We start from the raw sequence: 19,077 nt of genomic DNA, 5'->3' as shown, positions 1-19,077 counted from the left end.
CATACCTTATCTAGCTAACTGCCTCTCAATATTTCTCATCTTTTCGTGGTAAGTTGCAGCACTGGCTGATATGTGTTGTACTGCAGCTGTGTGGTTATCAGAATAGTAATCCTGTTCCCACTGCCCATGTGCATGCATATGCAAGGGATCTGCTCTTGAGTGCAGGTGGAGCTTGCACTTTGAGAATTCACAGAATTTAGGGCTGCCACAGACCATTATATCAATAGACTGTCTCCATGTGCCAACAGACCATGTGTGTTTAGGATGGTTACATGAATTTTGGAGGTGCTTGGAGGAGAAATGGGTACAGGTCAGAACAATTGCAAGAATGTACACCTCTGAATTTGTTCTGGAATCTACAGGTGCGTACATACATCTGCCTTCATGAAGGTGTAGCTCTCTATGATCCTTATCTCTGAGAAGAGCTACTCTTAGTAAAAGACTGTGGTCAAGAGGGTTCAGGGAAGCCTCAGTCTGAGTTTTGGCTCTGTACAATCTTTGGACTACTTACCCTAAAATTGGTCTTTGTTATAATTACAAGTACCTTCAAAGCCTCTCTGACTCACACCAGCTGTGAAAAGCTTCAAGAAACCATACCACTAGCAGAAAACCAGATGGAGAATTATACTTCTCAATTTGATCATACAAGAGACCAGGATAAGGAGAAAAGCTATATTTCAGACATGCTTCCTATCGTGAAGGACTTTCCACAAGTCACTTCCAGAGCAAAGGAGTCAAAATAGAATCAAGAATCTGATGCTGTGAAACTTCTTTAAAAACAACCAATTGCCCATACACCCCCGGAATATAAAATATGTACCTAGGATTAGATCCACATACACCCAGGTACTTTCCTTGTATTTGGGAAAGATTAGTTGAGATTCATTATCTGTGGCTTTGACCACAGAGAGAGATTGCAAAAAACCCCAAGGTCTAGTGAAAGGTGTCCTTGCCCATGGCAAGGGGTTGGAGCTCGATGATCTTTAAGGTCACAGGATCACAAGATCACAGGATGTCAGGGATTGGAAGGGACCCAAAGAGCTCTGTAATAGTGTAGATGTTTTATAGATGTTGGATTTGCAATGCTTTCTGGACCAGATGTAAGCAGGCAAAGACCTTTATTATGTTATACAGCAAAGTTATATAGTCCATCAGAAGGCACATCTGTCACTTCTCAATTGGTCATTTTCTACTGGCATATGTATAATTAAGGCATACAACAGGTCAAAATAACAAAACAATATTTAATACATCCAACCAAATTCTGCCTAGTTTCTCTCCTTCAGTTACAAGGTGTTTACGTTACTCTCAGAGGCACAGACAAAACATAGCCCTGTCGAATTCGAGCAAAGGCAAATCTTCCCTACAGGCTTCTAAAGCTATCCGAACACAATCCTTCCCCTACAGTCAACCCCCCCCTGCCACTAGAGCAGGACATTATGATCTAGCTCAGGTCACAGAGGAACGCATCCAGATGGACCTTGAAAATCTCCAGAGGAGACTCCACAATCTCTCTAGGGAGCCTGTTGCAGTGCTTTGTGACCCTTACAGTTAAGAAGTTCCACCTTGTGTTGAGGTGGAACCTCCTGTGCTTGCAGCTTACATCCATTACTCCTTGTCCTATCACAGGGAGCAAGTAAGAGGAGCCTGTCCCCTCCCTCCTGACACCCAGCCCTCAGATATTTATAAACATTTATTAAAGCTCCTCTAAGTCTTTTCTTTTCCAGACTAAAAAGCCCCAGGTCCCTCAGCCTCTCCTCACAGGGCAGTGCTCCAGTCCACTAATCATCCTCACAGCCCTCTGCTGGACCCTCTCCAGCAGAAACCTGTTCCTCTTGAACTGGGGAGCCCAAAACTGAACGCAGTACTGAAGATGAGGTCTCACCAGGGCAGAGCAGATGGGGAAGAGAACCTCCCCCGATCTGCTGGACACACTCTTCTTAATACATCCCAGGATCCCCTTGGCTTTCTTGGCCACCAGGGCACATGGCTGTCCCATGGATAACGACGTGTGCTGGTGGCCAAGAAGGTCCCTTGCAATGCAGACCATTCTATGATTCTATGATCCTGCTTTGCAAACCTGAGCTCTTGTACTGTAACTACGAGCTGAGCGATTCTGCTGTTCTTGCACGCCTGCAACGAATACACACTGGATGTGCACGTGAAGGGGGCATTCCCTTTGTCTCTGAGCAATCATGAACTTTGCAATGTGGAATGAAAACCTAGAAAAAAATTATCTGTAAATATTTGTGCTGAAGCAGGAGTAAATTCACCTGACATCTTCAGTTCATTTCCACAGCAGTTAAGAAACTCCTCTTTTTAGTACATAAAAGATGAAGGATGCAACAGAAGGCCATAAATTCTTAATTTCTGGGCCTAGCACAACCTAGAGAATTTATTACATTAAGGCATGAATCCAACTGGGTAAAAATAGTTTGTAATCTTCTATTGAACTCTGCCATCTAGCAATACATTTGAGTGGGATAGGTGAACAAAATGGTATGAAAAATCTGCTGGTGTATACTTTGGGGTGCATAATACTCTACTTCAAATCAGCGACTGCAGGTTTCTTTGATCAGGCCAGCTGATAACATCTTGGGTAAAATGGGAAGAGGAGCAAGATCAGTAATGAAACTGCTGTTTTCCTTGGTACTTTTTTGTGTGTGTGTAAGATTAATCCTGGCAGCACAGATAATTGTACAAAATGGGAACTCTGGCACTAAAATGACACTGTGTACCGACAGATACGACTGTGCACAAAAGCAGAACTACAATTAGCTCAGGGAGATAAAGGTAATGTTTCTTTATCCTTTTAGTCATAAATCCATATTTGTACAAAATCACATCTGACTGCAAAAGTTGTGGGTTTTTTTTTGCTGTTAAAATTTGCCTTGTCTCTTTTCCTTTATATTTTTCCCCACTCCTCTCATGCATTCATGAATAAATGAAATAGAAAAGTCTAGTTCAACATACATTTAGCTATGATAATCTAAACACAAACATAGGAAATCTGAGAATTAGGTTCTCAGAGCCATTTTATCTTGGACATAGAATCAAAGTGTGCTTTGGGCTGGAAGAGAGTTTTAAAGGTCATCTAGACTCACCACCCTGCAGTAAGCATGGACATTTTCTACTAGGTCAGGGTGCTCAGTGCCTTGTCCAACATGATGCTGAATATTTCCAGGGCTGGGCCTTCTACCATCTCTCTGGACAATCTGTCTAAATCTGCCCTCTTTTAGTTTACAACCATCACTCCTTGTTCTGATGCAACAGCCCCTGCTAAAAAATTGTCCCCATCTTTTGTTACAGGCTCCCTTTAAGTACTGAAAGGATGCAAAAAGATTCCCTAGAGTCTTCATTTCTGTGGGCTGAACAACCCCAAGTCTTTCAGCCTTTCTTCATAGCAGCAGTGTTCCACCCCTCTGATCATTTCCATGGCTCCCCTTTGGACCTGCTCCAACAAGTTCCTTTCTTTCTCTTGCTGAAGACTCCAGACCTGGATGCAGTAGTCCAGATGCGTTCTTACCAGAGTGGAGTAGAAGGGCAGAATCACCACCTGTGAGCTGCTGGCTGTGCTGCTTTTGAAGCAGCCCAGGATATGGTTGACCTTCTGGGCTGCAGTTGCACATTGCTGCTCGTGTCCACCTTTTCACCCACCAGTACCCCCAGGTCCTTCTCTGCAGGGCTGCTCTCAATCCCTTTATTCCCCCAGCCTGTACTGATGCCGGGGATTGCCCCAGCCCGAGATCTTGTACTTGGCCTTGCTGAACCTCATGAGGTTTACGTGGGCCCACTTCTCAAGCTTGGCCAGATTATACACAATTGCAGCTCATAGCCACCTTTGCTCTGAGAAAATCTGATACACTTTATATGCAAAGCTTCCCATCCAAGTAAGGATGAAGAAACTGAAATCTCCTAATGGTATCTGCCACGTGGTGTAATGAGCACTGCTGTGGTACCTTCACTGCATAATGTCACCATGTATATATTTACCTTCTGAGCTTCTGTGTTGCATTAACAATGCTTTTTCTGCTTAATGGAGCTCCATGGTTCAACTTCCATTTAAACACAGAACCCCTTTTACAAGGCCTAAGTGCTACAAAACAGCCTTTCTCTAAATTACAAGTCAGTCCATGCACATCTGCATTTGGGAATGCTTCTGAAAGGGTTTTTAAGTAATTAATTACAGTAATTCATACATTTAAAGATGCAACTCCAGCAGTCAATCCACCTTTTTTTCCTCATTATAAGGTAAATGTGAACATCAGTTTGTTACTGCTCCTGGGGGTTGTCTCTGCAAAGCAATTGTACCATTTTAAATGGAAATGTGGGGCATCTTTCATGTTTGTAGATGCATTTTTTAGTTCACTTGGATTATGATACCTTGGAAATTAAAGTGCAGCAGCAGTTCCTGAATGCTTTAACACATAGAGACTTTTACTCTGAAGCAGGAACAACTTGTTCTTGTTTGTCCTAACCCAAAACTGAGTTATATAAAATTTGAATAGCTTCATCTGGAATAACAATACCTAGGTCATACCCTGATGTAGGAATATTGGTTACTGAACTACTGTGCAGACTAAGGCTTGGGAAAGTCTACAGGCTTGGGGAAGTGTGGGTGGAAAGCTGTCTGGCAGAAAGAGACACGGGTTCTAACCGATGAGCAACTGAGTAAGACCAAGCCACGTGCCCAAGTGGCCAAGAAAGCCAATGGCATCCTAGCCTGTATTAGAAATACTGTGTCCAGCAGGAGTAGGGAGGTGACTGTCCCCTTGTACTCAGCTCTGCTGAGGCCACACCTTGAGTGTTGTGTCCAGTTTTGGGCACCTCAATACAAGAGAGATGTGGAGGTGCTGGAGCCAGTGCAGAGGAGGGCAAGGAAGCTGGGGAAGGTCCTGGAGAATAAACCTGATGAAGAGTGACTGAAGGAGCTGGGGCTGTTTAGTTTGAAAAAGAGGAGGCTGAGGGGAGACCTCATTGCTGTCTACAGCTACCTGAAAGGACATTGTAGAGAGGCTGCTGCTGGTCTCTTCTCACAGGTAATTAGTAACAGAACAAGAGGGAATGGCCTCAAGCTGTGACTGGGTAGGTTTAGACTGGACATTAGGAAACATTTTTTCCCAGCAAGAGTGGTCAGGCATTGGAATGTACTGCCCAGCAAGGTGGTTGAGTCACCAACCCTGGATGTGCTTAAAGGTGGTTTGGATGTGGTGCTTGGGGATATGGTTTAGGGGTGAACCGAGTAGGGTTATAGGCTGGACTTGGTGATCCTGGGGGTCTTTTCCAACCTGAATGAATGTTTCTGTTAATTAAACACCAAGTTTCTTAGTGGTAGAAACATTTCCTGTTCCTACAAGCGTGGGCACTTTTGTGGTAATGAGGCTAACTGGAGCCTCACCCTGTACACCCTGCAAAAACAATCACAGTCCCACTCCTCTGGTGAGCAAGTGATCGATTGCTGCTCTGGAGCAGGGAACGGCACAGCCTTCAAACTGCTCAATAGATTGCATGTGGCAAAAAGGGAAGGCTGCGCAAAGGGTGCGAATGACTCACTCGACATTTCAGGTTGACTGAAGTCATTCTGCTACATTTATTTCTAATCTTGATGTGCCATCCACATTTGCATGTTAAGCAGGATGGGAAGAAATAAATTTGAATTATTTGCTACAATGCACACATGGAAAACAGCAGGCTCTGCATGTGTGTGAGGATGTGGGGTTGCACGCATGACTGGGTGAACGTGGCACCATGTAAAGTGCTTTTCCCACCCTCACGCAGGAGCAGGCATTCTGCACACAAGCCTGAGCACATCTAAGCCAAAGTATATTTGAACATGTGCATCTCTTGGGACCTGATTATAAATGAAAGATGTTTGTTTGCAGTAGGCCTGAACAGAGGAACAGAGGTCCCAAGAGCACACTTCAGGTGACATGTGTGTTGTGTTTTCTTTGGCAAACACAAATCCCAACAGCTGTGAATGAGCTGCTCTGTGTACACTTGGAGGGTATATACCTGTGTTGTGTACATGTGGATGACAAGGAGCACCCATGAGCACGAGCAGACATCAGCTGAGGCTGGAATTTGTGTATTAGTCAAACACCAGCACCATTGAACCACCTACTTAAAGATTTCCATGGAAAGAATACATGGCAACTTCTCCAGTTATGATCTGGCCCAACACGATGCTCCTTCATCCCTGGTTATATTTTCAGTTTAAAGTACAAGTTTGCAGAGAGTCTGACTTCTTACAGCTCATCTTAAATACTGTTTGATCCGTGCACATTTAGCAGCTTTCAGCCATTCTAAAGCCTCACCTCTGAAGCTTAGGAGCCTTGATTCAAGCACTTGAGTTTGAAACTCTGGGCAAAGACATGGACTTAACTCTCACTGAAGAAAAATAGTGCTGTCAGTATGGAGACAAAGATCCTGGTGAAATGCCTGAAAAAATAATCTTCTCCAGGGGTGAAGAGGCAACCATAAGATACACAAGGACTCAGCGCTTTAAACTGAAGATGGAGAATCTTGTGAATATTGAATCAGCAGGCCACATAGGAACTAATCCTCAAGGAGACTGAATATCATTGGGGTTGGGCAAGCAGAGTTGTAGTGTCTCACCTCAAGCTAAAAACAGTCAGGTTTGGTTTTGCACAGAACTAAAGATGTATTTTCATCCAGAGCAATAGACTCACATGTTGCACAGGTAAGGGCACTGCCAAGATCTGCACCACTACCTTTATGGTAATGTCCAAATTACTGTGTCTTCTAAATTATTAAGATTTGCTTACTGCAGATCCTGCCTACCACTTCTATTCTGGAAGTTACTGATACTACACTCAATTAAGCTTGGTGAGTGCCTATAGGATGGACACTGTCTCCCCTAGTTTCAGCCATTTTTGCCCAGTGTCACAGTTTGCATAATAAACCACTGAATAGTGAAACTTAAATCTTGAAGTAAAATTGCTTTAGTGGAAACAAAAGTGCATGCTGAGCCTCTGTGCTTCATTATCTGAAGGCCTAAACACTGGGCCTAATCTGTGCAGAATCTGTTCTATTAAAGAAAGACATGAGTGCAGCTCTGGTTCAAAAAGTTTAGAGAAAATGCACTCTTACATTTGTTTGTGTGGCAGCTGCAGGCATATTATTGCAATTCCAATCTACTTGTGTTGTATTGGCTTCATGCATAAGATAAAAAGCAGCCCCCTCTGAGGCATACTCATTGAGGTAGATAAAGCAGCCATTGGAACAGGTGATGAAATGAGGGGAGAACCCCACAACAGAACACTGTATAACCCACGGAGGTCTTGAGCAACAGTGGGAACTCAGGATAACACAGCACAGGTAATCAGGGCAGAAGCACGACACGATCAACAACAGCTACAAACCAGTTCACAGATTGTCTGAGAACCAGTGCTGGTCCCAGCAGCTCACTTAACCATGAGAACACAATCATTTTACCTCAGCTTTGTTCTCAGGCTGAGGTATTTAAAGAAGCCAGATGTTGCATTCAACATTACATTATGGTTTACGAGGAGAGGACAATGTCCCGCTTCTTCCACAATACAGTAAAACACCCAACACACTTGTTCCTACAGTTAAGGTCCACCATACACTGTGCTGATGGCAGTGTTGTCATCTAAGAACCACCTCATGAAAAAGAGGTGAAAGCAATAATAATAATAATCAAGGAATTGACAGTCTGTTGGACTGATTGTTGAGCTTCTGTGTTACATCTCTTCTCCTTGCTATTTCATGGTCTTTCCTACTCATAAGGCAAACTACTTGAAGCAAATGATTTTCTTCTAGATGGTTCAACTTCACAGAAACCAATGGATCAGAGCTGCTTGTAGAGTCACACAATAATTAGATTAAAAGGGATCTGCCGAGATCATCCCATTCATGTGCCTTCTCAGAGCAGGGTTCACTTTGAAATTACACAAGAGGAGAATGTAACCTGATTTTGCTGCAGTGACTACTCTAATGGAACACCAGTCTCAGTCAGGCAATGGTATAAATTATGTGCATGTCTAGATCAAAGTCCTATGGAAAATCATTTGGGTAGAAGATCTGCATTAAATGAGATTTCCTTTCAATATGCATTCATAAGATGATACTGACTTCGGTGCTAGACTCCAATTACACAGCTGCATATAATCAAAACACACACTAAAATGAGGCTAGCATTACAATAATTATTTCCTGACCTCTATGTGCTTAACATCCTTGTTATGTAATAATAATTTTAAAAAATTAATATTTGTGGACTGAATTCAGCAAACAAGGCAAAAGAGGGAAGAAGGAGAAAAGTCGTGAATAGAAAAAAGAATAAATTACTCGACTAAGCACTGCAGAAAATGCTGTCTCTCATGTACCTCCCACAGCCTTCAAGAAGGTGCTCCTCTTCTACAACCTTTAAAAACTCTGCAGAAGAAGGTTTGAGGAACTACAAGCTGTAGGAACTGTGTAGCTATCACCCTTCAAGATGTATTGTGAAAGTAGTAAGGGCTCTGCAGCTGAGAAACTACAACTACCTGAAGGGATGTTGGAGCAAGAAGGCAGCCAGCCTCTTCTCCTTGGTGTCACATCACAGGACTAGAGGAAATGGTTTCAAGCTGCACAAGGGGAGGTTCAGGCTGGATACTAGGAAATACTTCATCACAGAAGGGGTTATCAAACATTGGAATGGTCTGCTCAGGGCAGTGGTGGAGTCACTGTCCCTGGAGGCGTTTAAGCAGCCTGTGGACCTGGCACTTAGGGACATGGTTTAGCATTGACCCTTCAGTGCTGGGTTGAGGGTTCGACTAGATGATCTTTGAGGTCTCTCCCAACCAGATGTTTTCTGTGATTCTGTGAAACCTACCAGTGGCAAGGATTGCTTGTCACTAGACTTAAACAAGGCCTGTCTCCTGCAAGGAGATTTAATGCCTCAAAATAGAGATTAGTGTGATCAAAATAGAGATTAGTGTGATTACTTCTGTGATGAATAAGGTGAATTTCATCCAAATCTAAAAATGTTATCAGCACTGCAATTCTGCTTCCATAGGAAAAAAACCAAAGCCCTATGATGCCTGCTGCACTTAAATTTTCTATGCTCTTCTCTGTCAGTGTCTTCTACTCATGTGTTCTTTACTTGTTATCACATTCAAGGAACTGTAATGTTCAGATTCATTATTATTGCATATCTTGTGGTATTTGGTTACAGTAGACTGTTTTGCCCTGAACATAAGCCTTGTTTTTTAGTTTAGCTTATTAAATATATTTAATATTAAATATATCTTTGTAAAAGAAGCTGGTGCTCAAATATCCCAAAAGCATTCACTGAATTTTAAGATACTCTTCCCTTGGTTGCTCTGTCTGAAAGTCATTGGACTTTGCTCATGCCTGCCTCTTGTCAAGGGAAGAGGTAGATGTTCAGCCCTTCCAAAGCTCAAGTCAGCTAGACATCTAGGATTGCAGAGCAGAAGTTGATGCATTCAAAACCACCCCCTTAATGTCATACCAGGATTGTTTAGACTGAACAGGAAAACAACATTTCAAAAGAACATCCTGCTCAAAAGCTAAAAACCATTTCAAACAGAAGAGCAAAACTCAGCCTACCAGGCAGAAACCATTCAAACCAGTCATAATTCCTTAAGAAAATAAACACTCTTCACCTCAAGAGATTCCCAATGCAATCCACAAATCATGAATTCAATTCACTCACTTTGTATTTCTGGTATCCTGATAGGCTTCCTCAGAAGGGGATGCAGCAGTACTGGGCAGGGGGCACACACTGCTGTAGTTTCTCCCTGGTGTGTTTTAAAGGATTGCAGCTGCTCCTTTGGCTTCTCTTGCTAAAACAGACCAGCACTTTAATTAAGAAGTGCTACTATGAGCTCTTTTCTTGCCACAGCCTCACTGAGAATAATACTTTTCTGGACACCTCTGGTATGGGTTAGCTGAGCTGGTAAGCCTGAATGCTAAAATATGATGTCTGTGTCCTTTGACCCCAGCTTTACCCTGGAGGGTACCTCATTTGGCTGCTGCTTTCCCTGCCTCTGTATCTATTCCTTCACCTAACAAGGAAATCCATCCTCCAGTGCTTTTCAGCAGTGCACAGCAGGTTAGGGGCAGAAGAAACAACTGCCCAATTAAAATAAAAATGTCAGATGTGCAGAAGGCAAACTGAAATCTGTCTGGGCTATCAGGGCAAATGCCTTCAGACTTAGGCAATTAGCTGAAGGATAATTGATGACCACAGGCAATCAGCCTACAGTTGTGTGTCTTGTGCAAGGAATGTCCTAGGGCATATCATTCACTATTGACTCAGAGGGAAGAGCTTGATTCTCTCTGATTCACTTTGGCTACCTCCTGAAGTGCTGAAGGTTTCCTTAGAATTTCCCCTAAATTACTAGATGAAACAAAAAAACACTTAGAAGAATCAAAGCAGAGGCTACAAGTGTGCTTCCACTCCCAGTCTCTCTGTAAGTTATGGCATATTAAGAATGGTAAAAGCTCTTTAGCTGGCTGTGGAGGGGAAAGGAATCCTTCAGTCAAGAGCAGTAGCCCTGATGATTTATTAAAGTGAGACTAATAATACAGGTAAAGGCAGTTGTGGGAAGCTTTGAGGAAAGGTCAAGCCAGAAAAAGAAACTCTTATGCTGGAGTACCAATGGCTAGCCAAAGAAATTTCCTGAAACAACTGCCCTGGTACAACACCACTTGGGAGAGCTCTTCATTCAAACAAGCCCTTCATCTTTCCTCAGTTCTACTTTCCACTCTCCATTTGCCTTTCTTTTTAGAATGAGAACTTGCTAAAGCCTGGGTTTTCTTCTGCTCCGACTTTGTCTGTACTTCAAGAACTGTTGTGTTTAGTTGTTTATATTTTAAATTAAGACAGATACTGCATAGTAAATTCTCAATGGAATTATTACCTTGATTTAGCTGCTTGAGGTACCTTCCAGGTATTTTACTGGTGTATTTTATTGACCACAACAAGTCACACTGCTGTAAAATCAACCATGCTTTCTCTTTCCTGAGATTCCACACTGAAGAATATACCTAGAGTAAACTACTTGAATATTAAAGCACTGCTTGTTTATGGCAGTGAAGACATAACCTCTGTCAATGAAGAGCAACCAGTGTCAACATTGTGTGAAATTCAGATGAAGCCTTTCTGTAAAAGAGCTAATTAATAATAAAGCTCAGGATGCTTAAAGATTTGACCCTCAGAGACCCTGGAGATTTAAGAAAATGTTTCTAAACTCATTCTGCAGCTGCAATTATTAGCTAATGATTAATTTCTAGAGACATCATCTTGTGGTTGCTTCAACCCCATTTCCCACAGTGACCTCAACAGTCAAAGGGAGCAAATCAAAACAGTCTTGAAAAGCAGTTTAAAAAAAAAAAATAAATAAAATTAATTAGTATTTATTATGGAGGTACTTGTCAAGCCTGTGTCCTTAGAGCTGATCTGAGTGTTGCATTTAAAAAAGGACTCACTGGTGCTATACAGGAGAAGCCCAGCACACAGTAAGAATTACAGTGCTAATTGTAAGGGCACCTAATGAATTTCCTAAGTTACAAGTAAACCTATTCTCTAATTCATTAAGTAAAATTACCCTTAAACGTGGGGTCTTTAAGAAACTGGACACTTGGGGTTTGGTCTTTTGTTTGTTTTTATAGCCTTGAAAATGGATCAATTAATCCAGCATTTTGTTCTACTTAAAGATCACTATAACCTGGCATTGACAACATATGAAGACTTTTCCAGGACTTTTTTTTTCCCCTCTGATACTCATGACAAAAATTTTCCTGTCCCCCAACTCCCCCCTCCTGTGTTTAATGTATTCCTTCTGACTATTCTACAAATGGAACTTTCAAGATACCTGAGCTGCCCACACCTCGACTGGCCCTTTCAAAATGTTCATCACTTTACACCCAGATTCTTGGTAGACAGCAGCACCTCCGGCATCTTCCAACAGGACACTTGGTTTCACTTATGTTGGAATAGAGGGAAGCAGCTGCTGCTCTGAATGATGAAACTCTGTAACTGTGAGCAGTGGTATCAACACCATTAAGAGCTTTCTTGTAATATTGGGGGAAAGGGAAATTATTTTCTTGAACATCATTTAAAGCCAATCTGACAACACAAACATTCAGAGGCTTTGATTATTGAGTGGGCTCCTTACAGCTAAAGGAGAAGACAGCACTAAACCAATTAGGCATGTAGTAGAGGTGTAATTAATTGGGATACAAGAGATAGCAATATACACTATGTCAAATCAGTAGGCAAAGGATGCAAGTGCCATACATGGCCTCTGCTGAAGGTAATGACATTGTTATGACAATGCCTATATAATGTTGAGCAACATCTATTCATCCCCTTCTACTATGAATGTCAAAGTATTTAATGACCTCAGTGAATTAAAGTTCACCTTCTGTTCAACATGGGAAAGTATTTTCAGACTAGATTCAGTCCTCTCTGACAGCAAATAGGGATAACTTTTGTTTGCTTTGATGGATGTAATTTCATAGATCTGTTACATTATTAGGATGACCAAGAAAGGAGAAGCCAAGCACATCATGGTTCAACGATGGCATTATTTCTGTCAGTGTAATGATAATGCAGCTTGAAACTTGATAATACAACTTCAAACTGTAAACCAATCACCCTGCTAGAGTTAGAAAGTGTTTGTTTCACCTCTGTGTAGAGCCCTGTGCACTTGCTTAATAAAGGGCTCAGTCACCTTTCTCAAAATCCTTATGTTTTGACCACTATTTTGGGACCATAAAGGACATGACAGACAAATAATCTGATGTGGTACAACAAATGCTGTGCACAGTCAGACAGAATACTCCCAGTATTTTGCTTTTATACACTCTACCCTTCTGCATGAAAAACTATTACCAGGGCACATTCAAGCACAGAGACAATTATAGAAGTTTGTCCATACCCTAGAGGTTAATCCCTATTCAGATATCAAGGGTTATGGAGTGTTTCTTCTGTGCCAGACCTCAGCTGTAGCTCGCAGTGACCACGACCTGGAAACATAACATTCTTTATGTAGCTAGTGTTTTAAAAGCAAAGAAAGGAATGCCAGAGCTCTGATGGTTAAAATTTGTACTCTAGGGGTTACTGGTGGGTTTCTCATTCAATAATAAAAAAATAATTGGGGAACTAGAAAGGGGAGTCTAGAGAATGTAAGGCATACAGTGCCTCAGGGAAAAAAAATTGGATGTAATTAGTACTGTACACTGCTCCAAAAAGATAAAGCTGTGTGTAAAAAAAGGTTACAGACTTGGAGAAAGGGCAGATGGATGGATCTGGAGCTCCAAGAGGGAGGAAAAGAAAGAAGAGCTTCATCATATATTGGCACATGCTGTTCATTTAGGCATTTGAATAATTTCCTTTCATCTCATAATATTTTGCAGTGCTGACCTGTGATCTTTATGCTTGGATAATGTGTCCATCCTTTCCTCAAAGGGTAGTCTGCCCTGCTTAGATGTTATTTGAATGGTACTTTTGCACAGTTCTCTAATCAGCAGAATATTTAATAAATACTAAAAAGAAGAAAAAAAAGAAGAAAGAGAAAAAAAAAAAGAAAGCAAGCTACCTGAAGAACTCAGACCCTTTTCTTCATTCCCATCCATTTGAAATCCTTCTAGAAACCATATTCACAACAACTACACTTCAGAGACAGCATTCTGGGCTACAGCCAAAAGAAAGATGCCATTCCTCTCACCCAGGTTAGCCAGGTGGATGAGGTTGACATCCACAGGACAGTAGTGACCAAACATCTGAAGCATTTGGGTAAAGCATCAAACCATTTTAATGACTATATCAAAGGAATCAGTTTGTACCTTGAAGCATGAAAACTACAGCACATACACTTATTAGTCTAGCTAACGTCTAATTATGTTAGCTAATTCTACTCATGTTTGTGAGAGTCTCTCTCTCCCCCACCCTCTCTCTTTTAAAAAAGTGCTTATTTGAAATCATATTTAAAATTAAACTGTCACTATAAAATGCAAAACCAAGACAGCCTTGTCTAGTGATGAAGAAAAACGTTCAAGAATCCCATTTCGGAGCTCGGCTTAGCTAAATATTTGCTGAGAACTCCTAGGAAAGTCACCTTACCTCTATGTACTCTAGGACACATCCACAGAGTACAGTGTGGTCATACACAGAGATATTTCAATGGAATGGGAGTACCAGAAGCAATAAAACTGCTTTCTCAGGAGGCCAGTCCATTTTTGCAGACTGCCAAGTTAGTTAAGCTAGTATAGCTTTAGTGCTTCTGACATCTCAATACCATCACAATTCATGTGTGTGGGCCCAATTACACACATAAAGTGAGAGCATTCAGCCTCACCTGTCTTAAAGGCAAATGGGCAAAATGCTCATCAATAGGCAAAAAATGTCCATCTTAATGTGAAAGGCTTATAAAGGAAAGGCAAAGTTGCCACCATATAAACCCTGATGGTAAAAACGCTTCTTTCCTATATGACTAAATGCAAAAAGAATGGTGGAAAACTAAGCCGAAAAGCCTAAGAAGTCTCCTTCAGGGGAGATGCAAAATAAAGATTTTTTGAAAGATATCAATGGATTTATGGCTACCATTTGAGCTGACTGGAATATAGCTCACAGCCAGCCCTGAGAGCATCAGATCAAGCGTGCAACCATCATTATGTTGTGTATAGCAGTTTGAGCAACTGCAAGAAGACAGAATAGCTACATTCCTCTTAAACCAAAGCCAAAACCAGACTCTGGAGATGAAGGAGAAAGGTAGAGGAAGACAGGGCTTTATTATACTGTAAAAAGTAAAATGAGCCCCACAGACATAGGCATAGCAATAATTCATTACTGGTAAAACAGAGGATGTTTTCCTAGCCACAGTGGGTAGACTCTTCTGACTAATAATCATAGACTGAACTTGCTAGGGAGTGTATTTCATGGTATGTCTTACAGCTCCACTAAGAGGAGATTTTAAAGTGAAAATACTGTTAAGGGAGGAAACATAGTGAAAGGAATGAAGATCATTTTCATTATGTCGGGCAGTAAAAACAAACCAAAGGAGACTGCCTGTAGCAGTAGTCCCAGACCTGCAGCTCGATAGCAACCTCTTCCCTGCCAAACTTTCAGATATTGCTTGTGGCCATGGAGAGCTGCTGTCAAGCTGCAAACTGATGGGGAGGGCAAAGTATAACATTGCACAGAGAACACGCACTGCTGTTTACCTTGAATCAGCAAAAACGGTGTGTGGTTGCAAGAAGAGAAGGTAAGTTTGGGAAAGGAAAAATAAAGAAATTCTGTGTGATTAAGTGAAGGAAGACAAAGTTTGAGGAAGAAAGTGATGTCTTTTACACAGTCTTTATACTCCATGGGATGTGATGTCTTTATAGAGTAATAGCTATATCTCATAAAACCCAGACAAGCTTGCAGATATTATACCTTCTGCAAACTAGTGTAAGAAGTTTGAAGAGCTCAGGATGGCTGGCTAGCTTGAGCAGCAGACCCCTGGTTCTCTGGAAGTTGTATAAAATTATACATTGTGAAAGATGAGGTTTTATTTTGCCTAGGCAGATCCCTCAGTCTCAGCAATTTTAGGAGATGTGTGTGGAAGGGTGTGGTAGAGATGAAAATAACTTCATAATCCAGACAATCCACACAGGATCTCTGTGATCCAGACAATAAAGATTAAGTTTAGAGGTGTACGTTTCACATTGTTCATCTACCCATCCATCCATCCATCCAACCATCCATCTCCAGGTTATTCTGCCCTCTTAATAAAAATGAGAAAGACAGGCAGTCCTACTTTGTGTTTAATGTCTTATCTGTGGGACTGTCAGGTTTGGACGCAAGAGACAGAAGTAAATATCACTAGATAGGAAAGTAAGAGGAATTGGCTCACTGGGACATCAACATCATCACTGAGCCACTGCTAAGGGAACTTGTTTTCTCAATATAATTTCAACAACTCATCTCACCATCACATCACAGCCAGGGTTTATGTCCTATTCAGAAACTTGGGAGTAGAGGGTAAAGCATGGGCCTCTCTCTATCCTTCCACTTACAAGTGGATGACTGCTAGTGTATTCCATGCCAAGCCATAACTGGTGGGCAACTTTTTTTCATCCCCAAGTCCATCTCCTGCCATGCTTGTTAATAAACAGTCATTATTAAACCTCTCTTCTCCAGACAAATACAATTGCGACACTTCTCCTGCTGCTGAAGAGAGTTTAGATAACTATTTCTAAGAAAATGTTGTGCTAAAAGGCTGCTACTAAATCCCATCTTGGAGACTGATTCTTCTTTGCTCACAGGTTAACTGCAAGTATTATGAACTTTCTTTGTGTGCACAGACACACGTGAAACTCAAACTGACCTCATCATACAGCTCTGTAGCACTCCATTCTAAAGAAACGGTCCTGCAACAATACTGCACATCACACACACAATGCATCAAAAAGCTTTGCAAGACCATTAAAAAGCAATTGAAGGGAAATTACATTCATGCCTGGCCCCGAAGATCCCACCACATTCTGCAGAAGACACCAAAAGGAGGCTCCGTGATGCCAGATCTACAGCTGCCAGAAGCATTTTCCTTTCTAGGCATCTTGCCCCAGACAATGTGATGACCCTGGGTGTTTGAAGGACACAATAGTCCAATCTCTGTCAGAGCAACCTTAAAGTTTCTGGGAAATATGAATATCCCTTTGCTTTGTGCTTCTGACTGGAAAAAAAAAAAATCCCCTTTTATTATTTTCTTTTCTTAGTTCCAATAAATAGCCTTCTTCTGAGCACAGTCCTCATCGCCCACTGCCAAGGAGAACCTGATTCACCTGCAGTGAAAATGAAAACACACTAAACCTTGAGCCCTGCAGCTAAGATGTTACTTTGTTAACTCTGCAGAAAATGTGATGCTAATTTAGCCAACACCTCTACCTTTAAGAATTCAGAGTGAAAGAAGCAAGCAGATGAGCAGATCTGTACCTTTGAGGCAGGTGGTTGCACTCTGTTTCAGGATCTGTGCTGAGACAAAGCAGTGGGCAATGGCACGGTTCTCATAATAACACTCTTCTCCTGTCTTCAGTGCAAGTGCTTAGCAAGGGTCGAGTCTGAGGAGCCATGCAGGACACACAAGACTTCACCACAGCATTTCCCCCTTTCTCTCATGCCATGCAGCCAATCGAGCCAGCAGGGTGCAAACCACAAACTCGCAGCCAAGGTAGCTTTGCCGAGCTGGGCGTGGAACTCAGCTTAGTGTGGTTTTATTCTCTTACTTCAAGGGTTACAGCTGCTCTACAGCACTTTTCTTTGAAATGCTACAGCTGGGTTACTGCACTAAGCTGTCTCCCTAGGGCCACAAAAACGATCAGGGGGCTGAAGCACCTCTTCTATGAGAACAGGCTGAAAGAATGTGGGTTGTTCAGCTTTGAGAAGAGAAGGCTCTGGAGAGACCTTAGAGCAGCTTTTCAGTATCTGAAGGGGACACACAAGCAAGCTGGGGTGGGACTGTTTAGAAGGGCTTGTAGCAACAGGACTAGGGGCAATGGTTTGAATCTAGAGCAGGGTAGATTTAGACTGGACATCAGGAGGAATTCCTTCACAAGTGTAGTGAAATCCAGGAATGGGTTGCCCAGAGAAGTGGTGGAGGCCACATCTCTGGAGACATTGAAAGTCAAACTTGATGGGGCCCTGAGTAAGCTGATCTAGTTCAGTATGTCCCTGCTCTCTGCAGGGTTGCTGGACAAGATGACCTTTGTGTGTCCCTTCCAACTCAATGCATTCTATGATTCTGTGCCTGTGCGAGTTCCTCTTCCCGCCACTGCAGAAAACGGCAGGGGTCTCCCATCCCTCACAACAGGGGTGGGAAGGCAGGGAGGGGTGGGGCTTGATGTGTGACTGACAGCTGCTTTGAGTGCAAGGATCCTATAAGGGAAGGGAAGCCTGGTTGAAAGCATTCTGGTTGGCTTAGGACAGAAAAGAGGTGGGTATTTGCAGGTGATTGACAGCAGTTGGAATCTCCCTGGTTACCCAACCATCACTGCTGTTCAGGCTTCCTGGAGTAAGGAGAAGCAGGGATGAGGGCCACAAAGAGGGCTGGTCTTGGCAGTGCGAGTCCCTTTGTGTTTCCTCACCTATGTCAACCCCACTTGGAATTAATTCCACACACAGTTACCCCTGCCCTCATTCTGTGCCTGCTGGGGCTTGGCCACCATAAAGGCTGCTTTCCTCCCACTTTTATTCCCTACCCTCAGAGCTCTAGTCCCTCTTCCTGCTTGAAGGGTGCCCAGCAGAGCCTTGTGGGAGACAGGACATGGTAGGGAAACTGGTTGCTGCTGGAGAGCAGAAAGGCCTTTCAGCGAATCTAGGAGCAGATGTTAGTCAGTTAGAGGGTAGAAAGGCTCTGCAGAGGGACCTTGACAGACTGGACAGATGGGCAGAGTCCAATGGGATGGCATTCAACAAGTCCAAGTGCCGAGTGCTGCACTTTGGCTACGGCAATCCCATGCAGAGCTGCAGGCTGGGGTCAGAGTGGCTGGAGAGCTCCCAAACAGAGAGGGACCTGGGGGTGCTGATTGACAGCTGCCTAAACATGAGCCAGCAGTGTGCCCAGGTGACCAGCAGGAGCAGGGAAGTCATTGTGCCCCTGTACTCTGCTTTGGTTAGGCTGCACCTTGAGTCCTGTGTCCAGTTCTGGGCCCCTCAGTTTAAGGACATCGAAACACTTGAGCGTGTCCAGAGAAGGGCAACAAGGCTGGGGAGAGGCCTTGAACACAGCCCTGTGAGGAGAGGCTGAGGGAGCTGAGATTGTTTAGCCTGGAGAAGAGGAGGCTCAAGGGAGACCTCATTGCCCTCTACAACTACCTGAAAGGTGGTTGTAGCCAGGAAGGGGTTGGTCTCTTCTCCCAGGCAACCAGCACCAGAACAAGGGGACACAGTCTCAGGCTGTGCCAGGGGAAGTTTAGGCTCGAGGTGAGGAGAAAGTTCTTCACCGAGCGAGTCATTCATCATTGGGATGTGCTGCCCAGGGAGGTGGTGGAGTCACCATCCCTGGAGGTGTTCAAGAGGAGATTGGACGTGGCACTTGGTGC

At 42.9% G+C, this 19,077-nt stretch overlaps 1 protein-coding gene across 1 annotated transcript in view; it reads right to left on the bottom strand.

Annotated features, from left to right (window-relative positions):
- The window catches only part of GRAP2 (GRB2 related adaptor protein 2), a 44,359-nt gene extending 27,223 nt beyond the window's left edge, over positions 1-17,136 (bottom strand). Inside the window, exon 1 of the mRNA XM_068142495.1 lies at positions 16,973-17,136. The gene's annotated coding sequence lies outside the window, so the exon portion shown is untranslated. The remainder of the gene's footprint in view (positions 1-16,972) is intronic.
- Positions 17,137-19,077: the final 1,941 nt, after the last annotated feature.

The sequence above is a fragment of the Melanerpes formicivorus genome, unplaced genomic scaffold, assembly GCF_026170545.1.
Source record: "Melanerpes formicivorus ecotype bairdi unplaced genomic scaffold, bMelFor1.0.p_v2 SCAF_8, whole genome shotgun sequence".
NCBI classification, from domain to species: domain Eukaryota; kingdom Metazoa; phylum Chordata; class Aves; order Piciformes; family Picidae; genus Melanerpes; species Melanerpes formicivorus.
The sequence above is the reverse complement of the archived record's forward strand: the minus strand, read 5'-3'. Positions and strand labels throughout refer to the sequence as shown.